Source organism: Tamandua tetradactyla, chromosome 2 (assembly GCF_023851605.1).
Source record: "Tamandua tetradactyla isolate mTamTet1 chromosome 2, mTamTet1.pri, whole genome shotgun sequence".
NCBI classification, from domain to species: Eukaryota; Metazoa; Chordata; class Mammalia; order Pilosa; family Myrmecophagidae; genus Tamandua; species Tamandua tetradactyla.
Window position 1 is genome coordinate 183,181,938 of NC_135328.1, and position 26,003 is coordinate 183,207,940.

At 45.8% G+C, this 26,003-nt stretch overlaps 1 protein-coding gene across 8 annotated transcripts in view; it reads left to right on the forward strand.

Annotated features, from left to right (window-relative positions):
* The window catches only part of HIVEP3 (HIVEP zinc finger 3), a 553,422-nt gene that overhangs the window by 263,704 nt on the left and 263,715 nt on the right, over window positions 1-26,003 (forward strand). Inside the window, exon 3 of one of the 8 annotated variants that reach the window (XR_013171032.1) lies at window positions 2,025-9,488. The exons of the other annotated variants lie outside the window; for them this stretch is intronic. The gene's annotated coding sequence lies outside the window, so the exon portion shown is untranslated. Of the gene's footprint in view, window positions 1-2,024; window positions 9,489-26,003 lie in introns of those variants that run through there. 8 annotated transcript variants of the gene reach the window in all.

A 26,003-nucleotide genomic window follows, 5' to 3' on the forward strand; every position in this document is an offset into this window, starting at 1 on the left:
TCTTTATGCTTGAAGGTCAGGCCCACGTGAGCTACATGACAATGCAGATTATCAGGCTTGCTAAAACGAAACCCTTATCTCTCAGGGCCCACTTGTCTTTTCTGATGGATCTATCCTTGTCCAAGAAAAGTTGTCAGTAGTTTTTCCACCAATTTTTGAAATACTGATCACCTTTGGTCTCAAATTTGTCATTTGTAAACCTTATCAGCCTAAGTGTAATCAGCTTGAGGTGAGGGGGTCTGTGATTTTAAGATATTCTAAATTCTAGAATGAGAAAATGATGGTATTTGCAGAAAGGCTGCAAGGAGAGAAAGGCAAGCAGCTTTGCTCCTCAGGTGAACTTCACCTTGATGAGTTTACAGGGATCCACAGACCGGTCCTTGGCCTTCAGGCTCAGAGCATTGATTTTGTGTGGGTTTTAAGAGGAGAATCTGACTCCGAGGTGGATTGATGTTACCCACATCCTAAGTGACATCCTCATATGTTTAATCCAGAATGCCAAATTATTCCTTCACAAACAGAATCGGTGTATTTTCTCCTTGCAGAAAGGCCACGTGGATGAAGGATGTTTAGTGAATGAGGAATCAGCCCAAGGGGAATCAGTGGTTTTAAGAATGTTTCTCAGCTATTTCTCAAGCTCTCTGCTTGAAATATTTCCTCTATTGGGGCAGAAATGTTTGCTCAAAACTTTCCTTCTCTTGACAACACTTGAATAGGCACTGCCAATATTCACCTTTGAACCTGGCGTTTTTAATCTGTGCTTTAGGCCAGTAACTTTCTGTTGCCGAGTCTTTCTCCAAACAGAGTGCAACACGATTAATGAGGTGTCCACTTACTAAATCTGTTCCTGCTTCCAAGATCACCTTTAATTAATTAGTCTGGGGTGCTCCACAAGTTTTTGGGTACTCACTCTAAGAACCAACAGCTGACTAATTTACATCAATGGTGTGGGGTTCTAGTGATTTGCTTCTGAAGGCAATTTGATTTTTAAATTTGGGGGGCTCATTCATATGTACTTAGAATGAGATCCAAATGCCTTCCATTGGCCTACAAGGGCTTATGTGAATTGGCCTACCTCATCTCCCACTGCTTTTCCTTGAGCTCTTTCAGTCCCGTTAACACTGATCAAGATCATTCCCACCCCAGGGACTTAGCACCTGCTGTTCCTTCTGCCTAGAACTCTCTTCCACATAAATATGGCTGCTGCTTCTCAACTTTCAGGTATCAGTTCAAATATCACCTCTTGTTGTCCCCAAGTCTACTTGACTGATTTTTCTTCATAGTACTTATTACATGAAATTATCTATTTACTTGTTTACTTCTATCTCCTCCACTAGGATGTAAGTTCTGTCTTACCAGGGCCTTTATCTGTCCTGAGCATGGCTGCATACCCAGAATCCAGAGCAGTGTATTATATCATTATATACTCAATAAATGCTTTTGAATCAATGGGCAAATTGAATAAATAGATCTATTGAAAGAAGAAGCAAGTCTCCATTTCAAAATGGAATGCTAACTTATTTGGTACCTAAAATACCTGTGGAAGTAAAACATAAATATTTGTGGAACTGAGACACATTAATGCATAATAAAGCTTTTGGCTGAGGGTGCCATAGGGAATGGTGAAAAATTAATAATAATTATAAGCTTGGCTTGCTGTGGGAGGCACCAGAGATTGAGTGAAGCATATTTTAGGCCAACTCTTGAAACAGAGTTCGAAAAAAATATATCACCCAAGTTGTTTAAGCTCCATGACTGTAGTGAGATGAAGAGGCACTGACCTTGGGGAAGAAAGACCTGAGGTCAAGTTTTGGATCTGCATCTTCATAGCTATGTGATGATGGGTAATTCCCTTAACCATTTTGGGCCTCCATTTCCTCATCTGTGAAATGGGTACACTAACCTCTATGATGGCTGTGAGGATGGACTGGTAACGGACATAGCATTCATGAAATAGAAGTTAGTTTGACGCAAGATGGGGAGAGGCCAGAGGTTGTCATCATGTCATCCCTCTCTTCTTGCAGCTCTGCATTCCAGCCCTGGCCGTGTGAGCCAGAAGTCATGCCGGATAAATGTCTGCTGAGTGCTGACTGAGTAACGCTCCCTCTTCTCCAGCCTCTGTGGTCAGAAGCCAGCTTTCCACAGACCTCACAGACATGACGCGTTGGGGCTTGAATTTCATCCATGCCAAAAAAAGAAAAGAGTCTCCGTCTTCTTGGCTCTCATTATTCAGCGTCTTCTCAGGATTTCCCTCAGACAGCAGAACTAACAGCTCTCAAGGTCAAGAACTTCCAGAAATAAAGCCTCTGCCCTTGGAGGATGGGCCATGTGGGGTAGGCAGGGGGCTGAGATTTTAGAAGGAGCTCTGTCATGGCCTGCTGTGGAAAGCTGGGAGACACTGGAGCCCCAGAACATCCCTTAGGTGGGATGGTTGGGGAAGAACCTACTGCCTCATCCACAGGATGTTTTGCTGGGTCCATGGGTCTGACACTTTCGTGGGTGCTTTGTAGATGTGCCTTGTGTGGGAGAGACTGGCTGCGAAAGACCAAGTGTTTAGGCTCTGCTGCTCTGACACGGAATTAAATGGAAGGTAGCTTGTAGCAAGGGGCAGGTCCCTCAACTTCCCCAAGTTAGTGGTCTCTTGTCTGTTAGAATTACTTACTGGATTGTTTCAGGGGGGGCTTTGTGACTCTGTTGGCCCTTCCTACTTGACGGCTTTGTGACTCTAAGGCTTCTACTTTGGGCCTAGAAGATATATCCCCTATGGTCAGTGGCAAAGAGGAGATGTCTACAGCAATTTCTATTCAACATGGTCCTGGGGAGAAAACTTGCACTTCTGCTAAGGGCTAGAGAGAGACAACTGGAAGAGAGCATGTGGGCTCATGGTCTCTCCGCCTCCTCTAAGTCATTGGATCTGGCCTAGGAGGAGGACCAGCTGGCAGATATGTGAGTAACTCTTTTCAGGCTGCCATGTCAGTACTGCCTTGGGGTCACCAGAAAGACAGGAAGTGTTTGATGTATAGTAGTACATCAAACATTATAGTCCAAATGGAAAGAGTGCCATTTGATGGGGGAGGGGAGGGCTGGATTACTGATTTAAGTCCCTCTTCTATTTCTTCCTAACCTTAGGAGGTAGGACCTCTGAGTCCTCATCTCTAAATTGGACTAGGAGCTGGAGAGAGCTCAGGTGCCTTCTTTTTCTAAGAGTCCCTGAGGCCCCATGGAGTACAGGTGCATGGAGGTATGACTGGGTTTATCCAGGTACAAAATCTCTGCTCTGTGTGCGTGCAGGGAGGACTGAGCCCCTGCCCAATTCTAGTGGGCTGTCTTTGTAAGATAGAACCTCTACTACTCTATCTTATCCGTCCTCAGAGGCCTTGCCCAAAGGAAGGTGAGACCCCTTCCATTTCCCATTTCACAGATGGACAAAATGCTTGAGTGGCGGATTCTCAGTCCAGTGAGTGGCCCGTCTTTTCTGGGTTGGGCAGCCACAGGTTCTCCCAGAAGTCTTCGTACTTGCTAATTTCCCTTCCATGAAAGCACTTGCCACCGTCCCTCTTAAAATGAGGTGCCCACATGGAAACCACGCGGATGTGGTCAGTCGTTACAGATAGATGCAGGAAAGCTGCTGAACATTGTCTAAAGTCTGGGCATTTCTCCAGCCAGATATATCCTCTATTTATTCCAAATCCATGGCATCTTATTAAACATCTGCCCATTTCAAGCTGAGAAATGGTTTTATTTTTGTGGGGCTTTTTGTTGTTGTTTGTAAGTTTGTCTGGAAAAGGCCCTAATTTAAAGACAAGGGCTGACTCTGGCTCCCCCTTGAGGATAGATGGCTGTGATTTGGCAGCTCTACAAACTCTGCTAGTGTATACTATTGTTTATTTCTTAAGACAGTAAATAGATTAATGACTTGGATTGTTTTGCTTATTAAAATATCATCTCAGAGGTTCCTTACAGCATTTTAAAGATAGTTTGATTGAATACATATCTGTTTTTTAAAAGTGGTGCCTCTGGGCAGCTCTTTTTTGTAACTTTGGCATTTTGGGGGCTTCTCTGGGCATCTCCTTGCTCTTCTCTGGGCATCTCCTTGCTCGTCTTTAAAATAATGAGATTTCTCCAGCTGTAAGTTATATGACATTTATGTCTTCATGTCTACAATAGCTATTTTGTGATCATTGCTCCTTTTTAAGGAATTTACTATGTCCCTAAAAGGAGCACTCATCTTTTTTTCCAAATTCCTTCTTCTGAATCTTCTTCTAATTTTTGCCTTCATCATCCATTGCTCTGTCTCTCTAAGCTCAGTGGAAACAGCACAGTGCTAAGAGCAGGGGCCCTGGAAGGGGCCCTGGAAGGACCCAGCCTGTGTTCTGGGTACCTCACTGACCAGCAGATGACTTTGTATGAGTCATATAATCTGTATCTGCTTTGGTGTCTGTAAAAAGGGGATAATGCCAGCACCTTCCTCATAGAGTTGTTGATTAATAAGGAAAATACAATTAAAGTGCTTGAAATAGTGCCTAATGGTGTTCAAAAGAAGCAACCATTGTTGTTATTTTTGTGCGATAAGGTGGCAAATATAACCCAGAGTCACTACCCAACCTTCTTTTAAGGAAAACAATAAATATGCATACACACGATAAATACACACAATGCTCCTGAAGTTTCCAGTGATGCCCAAGCTGAATGGAAGACCCCTGCAGGCCAGCGGCCCCACCATCAGGAGGCTGGCTGCAATCAGGAGTGGGCCAGGGTGGAGCAGGGCAAGCCCAGGGCTTCAGAGTTGGGGTCCTAGCTGGGAGGTTATTTATTATCTTGCCATTAGGCGATAAACACTAATCGAGGACCCATGTGGCCAGACCCTGCAGCAGGTTCAAAAAAGGATCTGGCCTTTGGAGAACTCAGACCAATGAGAAAGGAAAGCAGGTCAATAAACAGTTATAGTGCCTGAAAGGGCTGAAAAGCGAGTACTTCAAAAATCTGGAGTTGATAGGGAGGGATTGTGAGGTGTGCAAGGCCAAATATAGGAGAGGGCCCATCCAAGGGATTGAGAACTTAATGAAATCAAAGTTCTTATGGCCTTTATAGACAATGGACCTCTGACCCATGGACCACATGGGCCTCCTGACTTCCCCAAAAGACTCACTATATAAGCAGAGTGGAAAGATAGGAAGCTATTTCTCAGAGTGTCTCTTTTTTTTTGTCTATGCGATACACATAGTGTTTAGTGGAACTAAACTTTTTAAATTAATTCTTTTTTTAAAGAATGTAACCATTTGAGTGGTGTGTATGTATATTTGTGTGTATATATGTCTTATATAACTGAGTAATCACTGCTTCTGCCAGTTTGAAAAAATGTATGTTACCCTAGAAAAGCCATGTTTTAATCCTAACCCCATTTTGTAAAGGCAGCCATTTCTTCTAATTCCTATTCAGTACTGTATGTTTGAAACTTTAATTAGATTATGCCCCTGGAGATGTGACTCAATCAAGAGTGTTTTAACAACTGGATTGGGGGAGACGTGTCTCCACCCATTCCAGGTGGGTCTTGATTAGTTTACTGGAATCCTATAAAAGAGGAAACATTTTGGAGAAAGTGGGAGATTTCACGAGAGTAGAGAAGAACGACAGAGTCACGAGAAAGCCACAACAGAGAACTCCGCAGAACCATTAGAGAGTCCAGTAGCCAGCGACTTTTGGAGATGAAGATGAAGAAGGAAAATGCCTCCCAGGGAGCTGGAGAGGAAGCTAGCAGATGACACCATGTTCACCATGTGCCCTTTCAGCCAAGAGAGAAACCCTGACCATGTTCGCCATGTGCCCTTCCACTTGAGAGAGAAACCCTGAACTTCATTGTCCTTCTTGAATCAAGGTATCTTTCCCTGGATGCCTTAGATTGGACATTTCTATAGATTTGCTTTAATTTGGACATTTCCATGGTCTAAAAACTGTTAACTTGCAACTTATTAAATTCCCTTTTGTAAAAGCCATTCCATTTCTGGGATATTGCATTCTGGCAGCTAGCAAACTACAACACTGCTCACAACTGTTTTAGAGACCTAACCGGGAATGAGGGTCAGTACCTTGGAGAGCTCCAAATAGCTCCAACTAGCTGAGCCAGGTGACTAGTTCAACAGGAGGCCGAAGCTGGCTGAGGGGATTAGTGTGGCACCAGCTGCTACCTGCTGTGAACATCAATTGCAAAGGCTGGTGCTTCTCCTCTTAGGTGGAGTCCCGGGGAGGGGGCGATGGCATACAGAGAGCATGTGGCCACAGGTTAGGGATTTGGTATCTGTACCCACCCTGGATGGAGTCCTTATGGTACCCAGGAGCAGTCATTGTACTGACCCTAGGTCAACTAGTAGGCTCTGTCACGAGTGCTTTGGGAGTTTTGCTTTTGTGGAGGTGACTTGGTTATTTGAGATAAGGAATTGAAAGGGTTATTGCTGCTGGAAGTCAGAACCAAAGAACTGCATCATGCTGAGTAGCAGTTTTGCTCTATCATGGATGTGTGGGTTTTTCCAGTTACCCAATCAATCCAGTTTTTGAGGGTGGTCAAAGGACTCTCTGCAAGACACAGAAGAAGAATGGCTTAGAAATATTTGTGGTTGGCTTTTTGTCCTGAATACAGGAGCCTGACTACGTTTGATATAAAACCTGACTAATTGTAGTTTGGAACTATGCACCTACATGCATCTGGTGTATGCAGTAGGTTTCCCATCAGACTGGCATATTGTTTGGATATTTATGTTCTGGAACATGGCACCTTTTAAAAATTAACTTACAGTTTCAGGAAAGTCCCCAGCTGGGTCTGGACTCTGGTAACATGGTGATGTCAACAGTTTATTCTCAGGGTCCCTCCATTTCCTCTTTTATTCCATCTTGGTCTTCCTCCTATTCATTCGTTCCCCATGTGTTTATTGAGTGTCTTCTCTCTGCAGACCTGGGGGAGGCACCCATGGTCAACTATAGCAAGCATATGCCCTAGATTTTCAGGGACAATTCTGATAGTAGGCACTTTGATTCTGTGCAATAAAAGTGATTTTTTAAATGTATGAATATGATTTGATTTTATGCCTTCATAAAACATAACATAAATTCACAAATCAGGAAATTAGTCTTCAGCCAAGACACAATCTGAATTTTGCATGTAAGAAATATGGTAACCATAAGTCTAAGACAGAGAGAGGAAATGATTTTCATTTCCAGGGCCAGGGCAGTCCATTGGAGTATTCGCCTGTATTGAGAAAGAGCCCGAGGCTGTGGTTGAGTTCAGTGGGAGGGGTGTGATTGATTAGTGGTACCTGCCATGAGCATCATGTGGAGAGTGGTGGCATGTGGACTGTGTCTCTGCCACCAGCCATTTCTGTTCCAGATGCTCACTGTCCTCAAATGGTTCGAAGTCTCTCTTGTTAATGTAAAAAGCTGTCTAAGTCATCCATGGTGAAAGGTTGCTGCCCTAACATGGCGACCATCCCAGAAGCTAGAAGGAAGCCTAAAGAGACCCAGGCTTCAACTGAGCCCTCAGGGATGGGCTGGACAAGGGGGTATTTTGGGACTTCTCAGAACCCATTGATAGCGCTTAGCCAGCCCAGTTCTAAACCCCAAATGGTGTTTCTTTGCTTGAGACCGCCTACTTTAATAAAAGCTGGCATTCAAAAGCAGACAGACCTGGCTGTAAATCCTGAATCCTCCAGGTACAACTGTGTGACCTTGACAAGGTTATATAACTTTTCTGATCCTCAGTATATTCCTTTATAAAACTGGAAATAATGTGTACTGTTCAGGTTTGTTAGAGGAACTCAGTCATATATTGCATGTGAAACCCCTGTAGTAGTGTTTGGCACATTGTAGACACTCCCTAAACAGGAGCCCTTATAACAACAATGTAAAAGGGATGTGGACTGCACATCTTGCTCCAGTTTGGCTAGTTGGCTAAACCTATTTTAAATAATGGATGTCATTTGTAATTTAGGTAATATTTCCATCCCATTTCTACTCCCAAATCCAAGAAATAAATAGAGGAAGTGACCTTTACTAAATGGTTTGGAATTTCAGTGGAAGGTTCTATAATTGCTAGTTAACAGGCCTGGAAAACCAGGTCTTGTGCAGTAATTGGTGGTAGGCAGGTCAGGACATTTAATTATGGCCTGGCCGCCCAGAATAGAAACCTCACCGCCGTGACACCTTTCTGCATCTGCTTGATTAAGCCAACAAATTGTTGGTTCTCAGCCCAAACTGGACAGCAACCAGGGCTTTCTTCCACTGGAATCTGCAGCTTATAAGGTGTCAGTCAAATTCCTTTGCAAAGGCAGCCTGTGAGCCACTCTAGGGCAGGTGCGGTGGGACACGCAGAGGGAGGATAAGACACGGCCCCTGCTGAAAAGGCACCTGCAGTCTAGTCAAGAGGACCAGCCCAGCAGAGCTGGACATATTCAAGGGCGGGGAAGATATTTTCTTGGCTACGGGGCAGCAGAGAGTGGTTAGGAGAGTACATACTCTGTAGGCTGCCTGCTGAGGTTCGAATCCCAGTCCTACTTTCTCCTAGTGGGGTGTATGCCTTGGACAAGTTACTTAACCTCTTTGGACCTAGTTTCTTTGCCTAAAATGGAGATAATAATAGTACTTACATCGTGGGGTTGCTGAGAATTAAATGGGGTAATATTTATGACGTGCTTAAGACCACCTAGTATATAATAGATTCCTGTGAGTGTTTGATATTATTATTATTGGTGTTATGAATCTAATGATCTGGGAACAGAAGTGACTCCTGGGGTCTGGGTTGTAAGGGAAGAGACAAAGGACCATTGGGAGCCTTTTCCACAACCCCACAGCCACCCTTGGCCAGAGCCTTGTGATTCCCTGACTCCTATCCCAACCCCCACCCACTGGATGCCTCCATGCCTTTACTCCTGCTCTTTGACCCCTTGACTTCCTGACTTATTCCTACCTATGCAACACCCGAGACCCAGGCCAGACATCAGCACCATTATGAAACCCTTCCTGTCTCCTTCCTCCCCCAGACAGGGTTAATCGGCTCTCTTCTTTTGATCTCCCAAGGAATTTTTTACCAGACAGTATTAACCCTTTTCACATTATGCTACGTTGACTTGCCTTCATGTGTGTGTCTCTCTCATCAGCTGCGATGGAGACAGACAGACCTGTATTTGCTTTATGGCTCACAACTTGATGGAAGGGGAGGTGAAGAAAATCTCTCCTCCCCTACCCTTTTTATTTCTTCATATCTAGCCCAGGGCTGACAAATAATTGGGGGGGTCATTAAAAATTGGGGTGAGGAGTGGGGGATGAGCGGTCTCTGAAGCAGCAGGGTGGAGGGTTCAGGGAGCCATGCTCTTTGCTTGACTCAGCCTTGCCTTGCCACAGGAGAACTAACTGTGCTCCAGTTTTAATTTTGAAACATGTCAATGGGCAATAACCCTCCCACATCAGAGTACAGGAAAGAGGGGGTAGCGAGTGGGAGGAGAACTGGATGAGGGTGGGATGGGTTGGGAGGAAGAGAGGAAATTAAGCCCTGGCAGCCCCAGTTGCTCACTCATTGACCAAGTGACCTAATAATGACTCATCCTGCGGGGTGGGGGTGGCAAGCACATCACAAATTGGGTCCCGTTGGGCTAAGCTTTCCTGGGGAAAGAGGGGAACTTCCACCCCACTGGAATCCTCTGGAGATGCTACTTCCTTCTGGAGACTGAGTCAGGCCTGAAAGGTCCCACTGGCTTCATCGTTGCCCTTGTCAGGCCTCTTCCTCTATCAACGAAATACCCAGAAGGAAAGCACAAAGGGGCCCTTCCTGCTCAGCTTTTCCTCTTGATGATGCTCTGCCAGCTCCCACCTCTTGCTAAGCCCTACCTATGCCAACGGCTGGGATAGGCATTTTTCAGTCTCACCACAACCTTGTGAGACAAGGTACCACTCTTAGCCCATTTTACACATCAGGAAACTGAGGCTCATGGCGGTTATTTGCCCAAGGTACAAAAGAATATAAGTGGCATACTGGAGGCTCAGTCCTAGGCCTGTGGGCCTCCAAAGCGTCTTAATACTGTTCTCTCAGAGAGGGGGTGGAGGGATGGGCACACGGACAATGCTGAGATCTTTGCATCCCTGTGTGGTCAGGTCAGTCACCCTGGGTGGATGTGTTGGCTGGCATTTGGCCTAGGCAGACAGGAATCTTGGTGGGCAAAAAAGGGTATTTGGTGGGAGAAGAGAAGGGAGTAGCCAGAGTCCCTGGAACCTTCAGGAAGGGAGGAAGGGGCAGGCTCCAAGGGCCTTATCTGGCAGGGAGGACAAATAGAACCAATGTTTTTGAGGTACCTACTGTGTACCAGGCCTGATGCCAGGAACTGGAGACCCAAATGAGAACAAGCCTGTGCTTCTGTCCTGAGGAAGCTCAGGGGACTGGGAAAGGGAGATGACTGAATCCATGTCAGCAGTACAAGGTGACATCTGCTACTGTAGACAGAGGTGTGTAAGATGCACACAGAGCAGTGTGGCGAGCAGAAGGGAGCAGAGTGGTTAGAGAGGGGGCCCAGAACGGGTATCGTTTGAGTTGAATCTTGAAAAGTGAGTTATTCACCAGGGAAACTGAGGGCCTGGAGAAGCATGTCAGGGACAGGGAACAGCACAGGCAGGAGGGAGGCGGTGTGGCTGGGCCTGTGAAGTTCAGAACAGAAAGTGCAGCCTCAGGGACAGACAGGGTCCAGTCAGAAGCACCTTGGGCTTCCTCCAGTGGCTCCCGGTGGATGAAGCAGAGGGGCCAGGCTTAGATTGGGATTCCAGAGAAGTAACTAGTAGCCATGGTAAAAGGTGAACAAGGTGGAGAGTGGTCTTTTGTGAAGGCTGGGAGGTCCTGTCATGTCAAGGCTTGGAGATGGAGAGTCTTGTTAACAGTTTACCTCAAGCCCACTCTGCCACATGGACTTTGGAAATCTCAGCTGGGATGGGTGGCACCAGCCACTCATAGTTACCGCTCCTGAGTAATGCCCAGAGCAAAGGTGAAGTGCCTCGGCCCAGGGTCCTACAGATGGGAACTAGGATAATAGGACACAGGCCAGACCAAGTTCTCCAGGGCCCTGGGTTATACCAGACATGGGGCTGTGTGCTTACCGTGCCAGGTACATGTTTTATATTCTAAGTCATGAGAAAATGAAGACTCGGGGAGAATAAATAAGTGATTCCAGGTCACATGGCTGATAGATAGCTGAGCTGCAATGCCACATTGGGCCTCTCTGACCTCAGAGCCTTCCCACAGCCTCTATGGGGCTATGGTCTAGAGTCTTTGGACTCTGCCATGCTGTCAGCACTCAGAGAGCTGCTGCTGCTACTCTCATTTAATCACTCAACCATGTGCCAGAGGCTGGGGGGCCCTTGGGTGGATCAGGCATAGCACCTAGAGGTGCTCAAAGCTTTATAGTGGGGAGTCACACATGATGCATGGACACACTCACACACACAGAACGTAGTACAACACAAGGTATAAAGTGTCCTAAGAGAGAAACAAGTCGGATCCTCAAACCAGATGATGATACATATGTCAGGGCACAGGGGATGCTGTTGAGGAAGAGATAGCTTGGAAGCCCTTTTCTTTCCTTCCTACTCACATCTTATGTCCTGTTCTCTTAGCTCCTCGACTCTTCCTCTCAATTTAAATTGAGGGAGCACAAGGTCTGGAAAGACTATCCCATGTCTTGATTACATCTCCTCTTGCCTCAGATGCAGTGATTTACTGAGCATTTCCCCTACACCAGGCCTGTTGTCACTACAATGCTAGGAGGTGTTACTGTTGTCCCCATGTTACAGGTGTGTAAACTGAGGAGTAGAGAGATGTTATAGGACTTGCCTAAGGTCAAACAGCCAGGAAGTGGCACAGGTAGGATTTGGACCCAGACTTTTAAGCTGTCTGTCATTCTGTCTCCCTAGTTGGATAGAAGTGCGCTGGTATATACCCAGTGGGCATTTTCATTTGAAGGCATCTGGCCAATTAGGTTCCCTACTGAAGCATTAAATATTTAAATTGCTTTTATGTATTTTATTTGTCTGGACACTATTGGACACAGACATGAATGGCCTTATGGTGCATGTGTGCTTACTCATCAGGGAAGTTGGCCTTGTTTTCTTTGGGGAGCTTCTTGCAAATTAGCACTAGCCATCTAATTGCATTTTACACTGTAACCACCCCCACCCCACCCCAGAATTTCAAAATGTATGTGGGGAAGAGGTTCTCTAAAACATACAAGGATGTGAATGGTTAAATTCTCTAATGTATTTTCTCTAACCAGAGGGCACTGCAATTCAATGCATGTGCATTTTTCTAAATAGTTGAAGAGTGTAGAATTTTATAAATCAGGCAATATTTTAAATGCCTCAAGTGATGTAGATGAGTTTGGCGTACATGGTAAATTATTTGACAATCTAAGGAGATCCAATTTCCTTTCCTCTTTCTTTCATGCAAAAGCTCTTCTTCATACCTTGAGTCACCTTAGGGAAATGAACTAAGAATCAGATTAGGACACCAGGGTTTAGAGCCAATTCTGCCACTTATTAGCATGTGGCAGAGCTAATGAGCCTTGCTGAGCCTCAGTTTCTTCGGCTGTAAATTGGGAAGGTCATCTTTACCTGGTAGGGTTGTCTTGAGGATTAAACAAGCAACATATTTTTGCAGAGGGTGTAAATGTTACCCTTTCATCCAAGGACCTTCTACCTAATGAGGAAGAGAGCGAACCATGAAAACAGACATAAGAACTGTGGGTGAGTGCCAGGAAGGCACAGACAGGGGCTGTGGGAGCACCCAGGAGCAGGGAGGGGTCAAGGAGAATCAGAAATGGGGGCATTTGAAGTGGGTTTTCTATAATAGATAGAAGTTCCTGCTCATTTATGTATACCCCACCTTATTCCAAATAAAATTTGAAATGGTGCAGACATTCTACATGAGGATAAAAGTTAATAAAGGAATCAGGCACAGGAAAATAAGTGAAAGAAACTAAAATAAAGCCATAAACAGGTTAAGACATAAAATTGCTGTAGGTGATTTACAACTTTGGCATCAAGTTTCTTAGCAATGAGAGTAAAAAGGAAACATGATCAGGTTGGCCATTTCTAGTCCTCGTGTCCACAGACATAAAACAAAGCAGGATCCAGGATATGTAGAGCTTTCCCTGGGATTAAGTGCTGCAGCCCATTTTCCCCATGGCCCCTCAACAAGGGTGCTGTGACATAGTGGGCAGCTTCTTGGCAGCATCACTGCAATAACCTTGTCATTCTGATGTAATTGCTTCTAAAGAGAGAGTGCCAGGCAGAGAACAGTGCTCCTGGCAGAAGGATCAGCAAAGGCCTAGGGGCCCATGTCTGTTCTTTATCAATGGTTCAGTGGTGGTACATTTGCAGACTTGGTACCCAGAAGTCCCTGTAAGTGCCCCACCCCAGACCCATGTCAATAATGGCACTTATTGGGGCCTCTGGGTACCACGGAAGGGACCAGTGCCATGAATAGTACTGAATGAGGGGCTGGGGTAAAATTCTAGGGTGTGGGAGACACATTTGGTAGACCTGCTGGGCCACCCTCATTTAGTAGTTGGGGAAACACAGGGGTCAGGCTTGTGGTTGGAACCATCTGTAGCTGGGCTGGAGACTGAAAAGTTGGGGTCTCAGCAATGCAGGAAGCTTGATTGGCTGAGCTGCCAACTAGTCTTGGCTCCTAGAAGCTGGTCACCTTTATAAAGACATTGTAAGACCTTATCTTGCATGAAGAAAACTTGTCTCTCCACCCCACCCCCTGTCTCTCTCTCTACAGGCTGTCAGGAAGCAATCTGAGAAACCAGAGCTGCCCCACAGTCAGAGCCTCGTATTTTGGGGTTTTTTTCTGTTCTATTTCTGAGGCTGGTAAACTGGTTTCCTGTTTGTTGCAAAATGGATGGTTGTCTCAGTCTGTGCCTGCCAAGGCCTGTCCTTCTGCCTTGGGCCAATTCCTTTCTACGCAGGGACCAAAGAGGAACCAGGATTGCCAGGGGCAAGGAGAGGAACACCCTGCCAGCTGCTTCCGGGGACACCCAAGCATGTTTGAAGTCACCACACTCATCTTTGCAGTGTACCCCTCTGGCAGGACTAGCTCCATGTCACAAAGAGAGAATATTTCATATTCGAGGAACAAAGTAGAGAGTCAGAGAAATTAGAAACTTAGATGAAAGAGCCATCTATCCTTGGAAGGATGTGAAGGAGGAAAAGGGAAAAACTAACATAATCAGTATTTACCATGTGGTTGCCATTTTTACCACTCTTGTCTCATTTAATGCTTAGATATTATTCCCATTTTACAGATGAGGAGACTGGGGCTCAGAAATAGTGAGTTAACTTAAGGTTATTTGTCCAGAATTTTGGCCTTGGAGAACAAGGTCAACATTTCCACCTCTACTCCCTTAGTCCAATCACCTTTTAATTGAAGCTCAAAGAGGTAAAAAAGCTTGCAGAAACCCACAGAGCTAGTTTGTAGCAGAATCAGAAAGTTAGCTAATTAGTGGTTTCTAACTGCCACTAATGTTCCAAACTGCCTTAGAGGCTTTCTAAACAGGCAGGGAAATGACACCAGGCTGGCATCCAGCAGAGTTTGGACTTGGAGGTAGCAAAGCTCAGCCAGCCAGCCCTGCAGTTTCCATCCACAAAGGTTGCCTCTCTGCTCAGAGGAGCTGCATGGCGATGTCCAGCCCAGACCTCTGGTTCTCAGGGTCCTATCTCCTCCCTCCCACTCCTCATTGCTCCTTCACATGACCATTCCAGAACCTAAAATTCCTCCACTGTCTCTTTGGGTTGAAACAATGAAGGTCCTTCTAAAAATGTAGGTCAGTTCTATTGGATGATTATTCTCTCTGACCTGCTCAGAGAATTTTACCTGCTCCTGGAACCCTGGGGCACTATTGTAAGGGGACCTGAAACCTATTTTCACATGTGTATTTTTTCAATCAACAGGTGCTAAAAGCCTCACTAATTTCTTGCAAGAGTCCTTAAACTCCAAAGACTGGAACTACCACCTGGGAGCATCCTCGGGTCTTAACAAGCTCTTCTCAAATAATGAGTTTTCCAGGTTTCTCCAACCCAGGGATGAGCACAGGCTGGGGCAGAAGGTTCTTAAAAACCCATTGGCCTAGGGAGTATCACTTGGATGACTTTCAAGAGGGGAGCAAGAGAAACCAGCTTGGGGGGGAATAATTTCCTGGGAGGGGGGTGGCTTTTGCTTTCTGACAGTGCCCAATAACTTTGCTACTTCTTTTCTATTCTCTCTACCTTTTTAAATTGTTTTGCATCCCATGTGATGGGGTCACATTTCATTATTTTTCCATGTGAGTATTTCATTATTGCAGCACCATTTGTTGACTTTTTGTTCGATTGCTTTTTGTGTGTTTGTTTTGCTTGTGTGTTTTGTTTTGGGGTAGTGCATGGGCCAGGAATCTGAACCCGGTCTCCCGCATGGCAGGTGAGATTTCTACCACCTTGCACCCCCTATTCTCTCTACCTTTGATCATATCCTTGCTCCATCTCTTCCTGCTGAACACCTCTTTTCCTTCAAGGCTCAGCACACCAAGCCCTCTACTAAGAAGCGTTGCATCTTCTCTATTTTTCAAGCCCTACTAGGTCTTTGCTTCTACTGCCGCTCTTCTGACCTGACTTCATTGTTCTTGGTGTCTTTAAGTTCTTTGTGACTTTGTTTAACTCTACTTGCTAATTATAAACTCCTTGAGTGTGGAGACAGCATTAATTATAATTTGTAGTTTATTCTTCCCGGTCATGGTGCAGGGGCTGACACTGTAGAAGAAAGGGAGGGAGGGGCAGTAGTTAGGTTAGTAGTTAATTCCTTCCTTTGTCTCAGGGTGGGCCCTGGCTTGGACATCATGGGGGAGGTGGGAAAGGGGACACTCTCAGCCCAAGCTGAGAGTCTCACTCTGGGTCTGTCATCTCTCAGTACAGGAGGCATCTCATGGCTTGGGCTCCTATTACCCCAGGTACATTGCGAATTCTGTGAAAGAGGCACCAGCCTTGCTTTTGCGTTTTCTCCCCTGAGTCCTCATGACGGGCTACATGAGAGCTCCCTGCTGGGTTTTTGGGCTTTCCTTTCTGTATCTATTATTGTCTAACGAACCACCTCTGAACTTGGTAGCTTAAAATGATTCATTGTTTCTCATGATTCTGGCTCCGTGGTTCTCTGCTGAACTTGGGGTGCACGCAGACAGCCACATTTGGTGGGTGGCTGGGCTGGCCTGGGAGGTCCTCAAGAGCCTCACCCACATGCCCCAGTCTTGGGTCTGGCTCTTGGCTAGAACACCTTGGTTCTCCGACGTCTCCGACGTGTGGGTTCTCATATTCCAGTAGGTCAGGCCTGCCTTCTTCACAGCATGGTGGGCTCTGGGTTCCAAGAGCGAGAAAGCAGAAGCTGCCGGGCCTCTTAAAGTCTGTGCTAGAACCAGCACAGCATTACTTCCACTGTATTCTTTGGGCTAAAGCAAACATCAAGGCCATCCAGAGTCAAGGGGAAGCGAAATAGACTCCACCCGAGGGAAGGAGTGGCAAAGTCATGTTGAAAAGGGTCTGAGGGCTATTAACGATGATCTACCACATCCTCCTTTATTCAGTTGAAAGGTAAAATCTTTCTTTTGGAAATCTTTGTGAAACGATTCTGGAGGAAGCTTTCTGAATTTGGTGTGCTCTGGCTCCTGCCTGCCGCAAAGCGCAGGAAGAGGCTGTTTGCAGAGCAAAGCTGGTGATGGCAAGTTCTACGGAAGGTGGGAGGTGGGCACCCACTTGCTTGATTAACGTGGGCAACCCCTTGCAGCAGGAGAGCCCTCGCATTTCCAAAGCGCTTTCTCAAGATCACAGTTATGATTGTGTGCAGTTCCTTAGGCACCACTCAGGCCAGGCTGAGTGTTTTTTCTGGGGCCTTCTGAGCATCTCTTCCCTCTGTTACAATAGACCTGAACATTTTTGTCATTTTCAGTATGTTTCTTGGACTAAAAATGTCTTCACTGTTGTTATTAGACGTTTTTTTATCATAAGCACAGAAGCAAATTCTTGCTAACATTATAAAAAGAAGAAAAAATGGGCTTTCTTGGAGGTGGTGGGAGGCCGAAAAATTAGGCCATGAATGAACAAGAACCAAGACAAAGCTCATGGGCTAGAAACTCATGTTCATGAGCCAAGGAAAGGCCAAAAGGTACAGTCACTGCAGGAATATTGAGGCTGGCATGTCTATGTCAGAGACGTTTCCCAGGGTGGTAGGGAAAAGCATTCCAGAGTGAGGGAATGGCATATGAAAGGCACTAAAGCTGAAATAAGACAGCCTGTTTGGGGAACCACAGATAGTGCAAGTGCACATAGGGGGGGAAGTATGGAAGGGAGGCAGAGTATTAATTTGGTTAGAGAGACAGAAGCCAGACATGGCTTGGAAGGCCTTGAGTGCCTGCTGAGGAATCTGGATTAAATCCTGTAGGCCAGGGTTTTCCCAGCTGGGTTTCTGGAACCCTAGTAGCCTGAGAGAGAGTTAATAGATGTTTCTTGAATAAAGGATCCCATGACCAAATAAGTTTGGGAAATGGTGCAAATTATTATGTGCACTCTGTTCTTGGAAGATCATCAGGGTATTAAAGGCTCTGAGAAGTCCTGCATTAAAGAAGATTAGGCCAGGAAACCAATAGGAAGACTAAAGTAGTGCTCCAGGTGAGAGGTGCTAAGGGCTCTGTATCTGTGTGGATAGAAAGGGAGGGATTTCTCCATACCAACCCCAGAGCAGATATAACCCAGCCCCACAGGATGTTACATCTATTTCTTTGAAGAGGGCATGAGCAGGAAAGAAAAGAAGCACGTTGTTATAAATCCACTTGAAAGGAATGTCGTTCATGTGGGAAGTGTGCTCTTTGACAAAATGCTAATCATTTTTCACCAACCCAAATTATCTCACCCCTTTCTACACTTGTTTTCATGACAATCCCTTAGTTCCCTTTGGCTTTTGCTGAAAGTAAGAAGTTTTCCCGGACTCATGACCATGGCTGCTGGGAATGAACATCTCTGCACTCTTGGGGTTCTAGAAGCCCACAATATATCCCCTCCTCCTTCTTGGAAGTTGTCTTTAATTTTTATTAAATGAAAACGAGCATATGATATAAAAATCCTCTTTCCTCCCTTCTCTCAGAAGAGGGTAAGGGAAGAGTTTCCCAGAGGAATCATCTAAAGCAGAAAAACAGAATTTAAGTTGCGATGGAGATGGATAGGCTGGAGCTCGGGGCGCTTTGCTTTGCTGGCCCTGAGGCTCCAGAGCCTGAGATCTGAGGGTTTCCGGTGCAGATAATGAGGACTCAGGGGAGAGAGCTGTCGCTGGGCTGGGCTTAAAAATGAGCAAGCGGAACCTGGAGACTTAGCGCAGGTCTCATGTGCATGTATGGGGTTCGTAGTGAGTCGGGCCTCTTCGCATCTCAAGAATATTCCTTCAAAGGACAGGCCTCGACAGGAGGCCACTAGGAGGGAAGGACTCTGGGTTACAAAGAAAGAGGCTCTGGTGACAGAGACTTATTTTTCTGTGGCCATCCCTGCTCAACGCAAGGAGGAAAAGGAAGACTTTTAAAATCTGTTTCACAACATAGCTTCTGGAATGACCCACGGGAGAGAGAAAGAAAATAAGAAGGAGAGCAAGACCCACTGAGCTTCTGTGGGATGCCAGGAACTCACTGTTTGTGTGTGTTTTCACCCATATGAGCACACTGGGTCCTTAGTGCAAGCCTACAAAGCACTTTTTTTTTTTTATTAATATCACTTTTAGGGAAGAGGTTAGCATGTGCTGTTATGTTTTTATAAAACATAGTTGTTTTCTTTTATTAAATACAAAATGACATAAAACTCAGAGAAAGTTCCAAGAAGAAAATAAAAATTTCTGAGGTCTAGAGAGATTAGATCACCTGCTGAAGGTAGTCCAGACCACAGATTTGAAGTAGGAAGAGGCCACAGCGTCTGCCCTCCCCACCCGCTCTCACTCATTCACTCAAATAATGTTGATCAAGTGCTTTCGGTGAATCCTAAGATACCAGACCTTACACAGCATGTCATTTAATCCCTTTTTTACGGGAAATGAATTTGTCAGGAGGCAAAGTGAGCGGTAGAGCTGGGATCTGACCCCCAGGCAGGGCTGCCTTGGGTGCCCTCTGTGCTCTGCCACTTTTCCCAGGCCAGGCAGCTCTGCAGATGGTGGTGGGACCATCCGTGGCAGACCAGCAGCCACCCGAGTTAATATTTGCTCATGGAATGAGATGGGAAATGGAAACTCCAGATAGTGTTCAGAAGTGCTTTAGGAGGTTAAAATATTTTTCCACCTAGATGAGAATGAACTGTGTAGCCCTGGATTAGAGTCAGAGATATCAGTCTGAACTCAGACACTTTTAATGCATGTACAGATAAGTAGATAGAGAAATACAGACTGTGTGCGTGAGTGGCCACACATGTATTTCCTAGCCCAGCTCTCAGTTTCTAAATGCCATTCTCTAATAAAAGAGACCAGGGCTCCTTGGAGAAATGGTTGATTCTAGGACTGGGGCAGAGAAAAGTACAAATGTGCCTGAAGCGTGTTGTAGTTTCAGAAAGTAAGGAAGTGCTAAAAAAGAAAATGGGGACATGCCTAAAGGACGCAGGAGCCAACCTGAAAGAACCCCTGATATCAGGCCCAAGCTGGGACAATATAAATGACCAAATAAATAATGGTACTGACGGATTATAACCCCAAGAATCCAGGAGTTGATACTGTTATAACAAACGATTGCATGCATGATGAATGGATGAGAAGGGACAAATCTTCCTCGCCAAAGAATTCCAAATAATATATGTAGCTACTCCCCCTCTAGCAGGTGGGCTGGACTTAGTGACTCATTTCCAAAGCAAAGAGTATGGAAAGAGAAAAACAGTCACTTCACAGCAGAGAAAGTGGCAGACACCCCTTTAACCAAGGGATCAAGGTTAACATTATGAGTGAGAAGTCATGTCAATACCATGTGCACCCTGATAAGATGCAAGGAGGATACTTCATCTCTGGGCCACTCTCCCCCAAAATCCATAACCCCAGTCTAATCATGAAATCATCAGACAAGCCCAAATCGAAGGGCATGTGACAAAAATAGCTAGGCAGTACCCTTCAAAAGTATCATGATCACAAGACAGGGAAAGGCTAAAAAACTGTCACAGATCAGCGACTAAGGACACATGACAACAAGATGCAATGTGGTGTACTGGACTGACTCCTGGGACAGAGAATGAACATTAGTGAAAAAACTGGTGAAATCCAAATAAGACTGCAGTTTTAGCTAATAGTGTTGTACCTATGTCAATTTCTTCCTTTTGATTAACGCACCATATTAATGTAAGGTGTTAGTGTTAAGGAACCCAGGTGGAAGGTATATGGGAGTTCTCTGTATTATCGTTGCAATTTTTCTATAAACCAAAAATTATCTCAAAATAAAATGTTAAAAAATATTCCTCCCTGGTTTTAATAGGCAGTGCCCAAAAGAAATACAGAAGCCCAATTGAGTTCATGAATGATAATAACTCCAAATTACCATAATGAATACCATTTTCACCTGTCAAATCATCGATTTTTTTTTTTAATACAAACGCTAATACTCATTCCCAGACCCTGCACTTCCAAAAGCTAATGCTCAAGTGCACAGGTGGTTTCATGGTAGAACGCTCGCCTTCCATGTGAGAGACCTGGGTTCGATTCCCAGACTATGCACCTCTCCACCCCACCCCTGAAAAACTAATACCCGTAGTGTTGGGCAGACAATAAGGGGCTGAGCATTGCACACAAGTGCTGGTGAGAGAAGAAGTTGATGCAAACTTCCAGAGGACAGCGTGTACCAAATAGCAGTACATTTTCATAAGTTCCCCTTTCAAGAATTTATACTGATAAAATAATCAGAGATGTAGAAAAGGATTACCGAGAAGAATACTCTTCACAGCATCTGTCTGCAATAGTGAAAAACTGAAACAATTCTAACATACCAGAATGAATAAATTCTGGTTCTATAAATTCTGGTATATGGTCTATATAGTCACATACCATGTCGCAAATAAAAATGGTACTGTAGACTCTTATTTAATGACATGAAAATGTATTTCTGATACAATAAATGAGAAAAGAAGGCATATACAGAAAGATCTAAATATAATGGGAAGGTATATAAATGATTATAAAAAGATGAAAAGGGCAAACTCCAAAATGTTTGCAAGAGTAATTTGGGAGGAGTGGCCTTGCAGGTGATTTTCACTTTTTATTTTTGTACTTTCTCTGTTTTCTGAATTTTCCACTCTGTTGTTTCTCATTTAAAGGCCTTCTATGCTCAACCCCCTCTAGGGGAAATCACAGGGACAGAAACCCACTGTGCTTTGGTAAACTCAGTTTGCCCCAGATTTAATTACTTACATTATTTTTTAAATTTTATCTTCTTTTTTCTTATGTCCAGAATTGTGCCTAACATATAGTAGGTGCTCAATGTATATTTTTTAGATGAATGAATGCTTGTAATCAGACATGCAGATGGGCACTTGAGCCTCCCTCCAGTGCACCCCCCTTCCTACTTGCTCTGACAGCCCCTCCGGCAGGTCAGCCTTTCTGCCTTCTGGGCATGAGTGACAGGAACTTTCCTGTACCTGTCTTAGGCTCTGAAATACAATAACTGGGCAGAGGAGTGAGGACCTTTAAATAGTCAAAGCATCAGACTAGAGCCCCTTCAAGGGCCTCTCTGCAGACCGGGGTGTCAGGAGCAATTGGCATTCTCAGGAACAGATCGTGCAGATACTATGGGAAGCCTCTAGAAGGTATCAGGCCCCAAGTGGCCAGAACCCAAGGTCTCTGTGGGGCCACGTTTCCAGGCATGCCCACTGGCTCATGGATACTCAGGAAGGGACGTCCCAAGACAGCCCACTCCACTCTGGACCATTTCTGGGGAGTTCTTCCTTGGGCTGAACTGAAATTCTCCTTTGATGATTCCCACCCATCGTTAGCCTTCTGGGGCAATGGTCCAATCACTCAGCCATGTCTGGAAAGGCAGAGTCTAGTTTTCCTGAATCTTCTTCTCTCTCCTCTACTCATCATCCTGACCTGCGAGGATGCAGCTTCTCTCACCGCAGCATTTCAGAAGAGTCAAGAAATACATTCAAACACAGCTACCATATGCTACTTTTCATTTCCCTGCATAGTTCTGGAAGTTCTCCCCACTTTTCTCTATTTTCTCTCCAGACACTTCGCTGTATGCAATGAAGCTGGAGGGGACTTCCATGGTGTACATTTGAACAACCACAAAGGATGGCCTTTCTCCTCAAGCCAAGGCCATTGCAGGGAGGAAAGTTCCAGCGAGGACAGCTCCTGCAAGGCTGCCCCCAACTCCTCCCGCTCTTCTCTTTGCAGCAGCTGCTTTCAAGCACCTCGGCAGTCTGTGGCTGCTGTGAGGGCAGGTTTCAGGATGGCAGCAGCTGGGTGTTTTTCCCTTGGCTTCAAGAGCCTCCTGCCTCAGGGCGAGAGCACCTCCCTGGTAGGCAGGGGAAGGGAACTGGAGAAGGACAGATGGTGCTGGGCATGGCCAAGCCTGGTGGAAGTCAAAGCCCTGAAGGAGGCTTTCTGTGAGCACCAGGGAAGGTGGAAGAAGGATTGATTCACACGTTCATTCCTCCACTCAACAGACAGTTCCTGGGGCCTGTTGGGGGACAGTGTGCCTGGGAGCAGGCCCTGTTGCCCTGCTTGAGCCCCCATCTTCTCCCAAGGTCCCCTGGCCCAAGAAGATGAAGCTTCTGCCTCTGTTTCAAATGTTTCTTGAATAACTTCATTTATGCCAGTGTTACCAGGGCCTGGGCTAGATGCCAGAGACAAAGATGAATGACATATCTCCTGCCTCGAGCAATCCAGGACCTGGGAGCTATGGGCTGATGAGTAAATGGTGACAGGTTTGCAGCACCACACAGTGAATATTTGGGACTCAGAGAGCAGGTTAAATGGTCATTTCTGCCTGGTGATAGACTAGTGAGTGTGTCTGAAAAGGCTTCATGGAGGTGTCCCTTGAGCTGGGTCTGGAAAACTGAACAAGTGTTCCAGGTGGTTAGAGGAGGTACATGGAGGAGAAGACAGAGGGCACAATGCCTGAGAAATGTGTGATGCATTGAAGGAACCGTAAATAAATTAGTAAGTTTGGGGCATGAGGTTTGGGGGTGGGGAGAGGAAATGTGTGTCTGGAAATGTGAATATGAGCCAAATCAGGAAATGACCTGTATACGGTATACGGTGGCTCCAGAATATCAGCATTATCCAGGCTTCTTCTCTCTTTCTGCCCTCCATCCATAGAGCCTCGCTTCCACCATGAAGCCTTCCTCATGTTCCAAGATAGCCACTGGAGCACCAGCCATCACATCCATTTTATGTAAAAGGAGCAGGAGAAAGGGAAAAAGGCAGAAGGGCCATGCAGTCATCTATACCCTTTTCGATGAACCTTCTTAGTGGAGCACCATTTCAGCAAGTTGTTAAAGGACCAGAAGGAATTTCTCCAGCAAAGAAAGGGAGTCATGCATTATAGGGAAAAGGAAGAACAGGTGCAAAGGCACAGAGGTATGAGGCTATAGGGGAAATAGTGAATGGGTCTCACAAGCTTGTGTGTAGACTCTGTGTGTGTGTGTCTGTCTCTCTGTCTGATGGAGAAAGGAGCGGTTAATCAGATCTGAGTTTTCTGAAGCATAATGTGGGGAGAAAATGGGGAGTCAGGAAATGGGCAAGCCCAGAGAGATTACACAGGATACCCAAGACCACACAGCCAGATCTACTGTGGCTCAGCTGGCACCTGCTCCCCACTTTAGGATGCTCAGGGTGAGTCCTGAAAGTTCTGTGATGAATCCCACAGCCACCGAGGTGGTGACTGAGGATCCTGCCACTGTGAGGTGTGCTGGCCACAGGACCCCTTCCCAGGGAAGGGTGACTAGCTAGAGACCAGGATGGTTGGGGGCAGGGAGGCAGGGAGCTGGGAGGGACCACTCACAGGAAAAGAAATTAGCAGGGGATTCAGGATTCTGACTCTGCGGGAAGACAGCGGGGTTCAATTGACAAAGAAGTTGAGACTGGAGTAAGGTGCAGCTGGCTGACATGCTCTCCTTTCCTCAGGCAAGTTTATACCCGCTTCTTTCACGTTTTCTTTATTCCATTAAGCATCCATTTTTAGCGGAATCATTTACGCCATTCCTGGCTTTCTCCAAATTTTGCTCCCTTGGATGAGAAATGGAGAAACCCGTGTGCCCAGGATACTCATTAGCTGGACTGCATCCCAGGATGCTGTTGCTAGTAGGATGCCTCATGACCAACCTGTGCTTTCCTGTGACATATGCACTTGGCTGGGTTCCAGAGAGCACTCGCCAAGTATCCATTGTGACTTGGTCCTGGCTGGGGTGGGGGGTGGGGAGCAGCCCAGCCAGGCCCTCTGTGCCCAGCTCAGGCCTCTTGCAACCCCTCCTCAGTGGGCCTCTGGCATCTGGCCAGGTCAACTGCTTCGGCTATGGTAACTGGCTGCTGGCCGGGGGCAGACCCTTTGTTTCTCTACATTCTCATCTGGATGTAGCACATACCATCTCCTTGTAATTTTGAGGAACCCTCAAAGGGGCCTCACACATACCTCCACACCCACCCATCAGCTGTGGTCGCACCACTGGCATCTGCTCGCTTCCTCCCAGTCTGCTTTGGCTCCGCCTTAGGCACATCTGCCACCCTTACAGCTGCCCTTACAGACCCTTACCGCACCCTTACAGACGCTCTGGCCACCACCTGTCAGATGAGCCCTAGTGGCCATACCTGGCCAGGGGTTCTGCTCGGATGGTCTCAAAGCCTCCGTTCCTAATAGCAGAGCAGTTGGGACATCGGACACGTGGGGCCAGGGACAGGGAGGAGAGGGGTGATACTTTGTCTTTGAAATCTGATCCCCAGGGCAGCTTTGCTTGAACCAAAGTGTCCAATATAGAGGCCCTTTGAGGAGTTCCCTCAGCTCCTATCTCTGCCCTCTCTGTCCATGGGGGCTCCAAACTGGCCAGGGTACCTAGGGACACCTCCCTCTCTCCTTACTCATTTCTCCCACCATCTCTGCCCTGCTCCTCACTGAAAATTCTTCCATCCTGGTTTGAAAACGACCTCACATATGAATGGAGCCATATAAAAATGGGCCTGGTGTGTGTGTGTTGGGGGGGTGGGGTGTAAGTTTATGGATGGAGAGAATTGTAGTCCAGATGGAGGGAATTATAGTCCAGATGTATACTGTCCAGTATGGGAACCACTTGAAATGCAGCCAGTGAGATCAAGGACCTGAATTTTTTATTTTAATTCATCTCCAATTACATAAACTAATTTCCCATTCAACACGGCGTCACTGTTTTAGAAGGACTGTATTTCCCATAAGATACTATCGTTGTCTTATAGGGTGTGTGTCCAATGTGATGTTGTTTCTAGTAGCTCATTAATAACTTTTTATAGTGATTATGAGATGAAATGAAAGTGTTTTTGGATATATTGAGTAAAATGAAATATACTGTTAAAGTTAATTTCACTTTTTCTTTCTCCTTTTTTAACGCGGCTACTAGAAAATTACCTAAGTGGCTTCCATTTCTATTGGACAGTGTTGGTGTGGCACAGGAGGAGGCAAACCACCTCTGTAAAGGACCAAGGAGTAAATGTTTTAGGCTTTGTGAGCTGCAGGTCCCTGTCACAACCACTCAGCTCTGCCATTGTCGTGCTGGAACAGCCACGCATCGTATGCAAATGAAGGAGCTCAGCTGTGTTCCAATCAAATTTATTTCCGAAAAAAGCAACAGTTTGGATTGGGCCCTTGAGCTGTGGTTTGTAGACTCCAGGTCTAGAGCAAAAGCAGCCAACCAGAAATGGACTGTGGAATGTAAAATAGCGATTAAAGAGGATTTTAAATTAGAAGATTGGAGGTGGGATTGAGAAG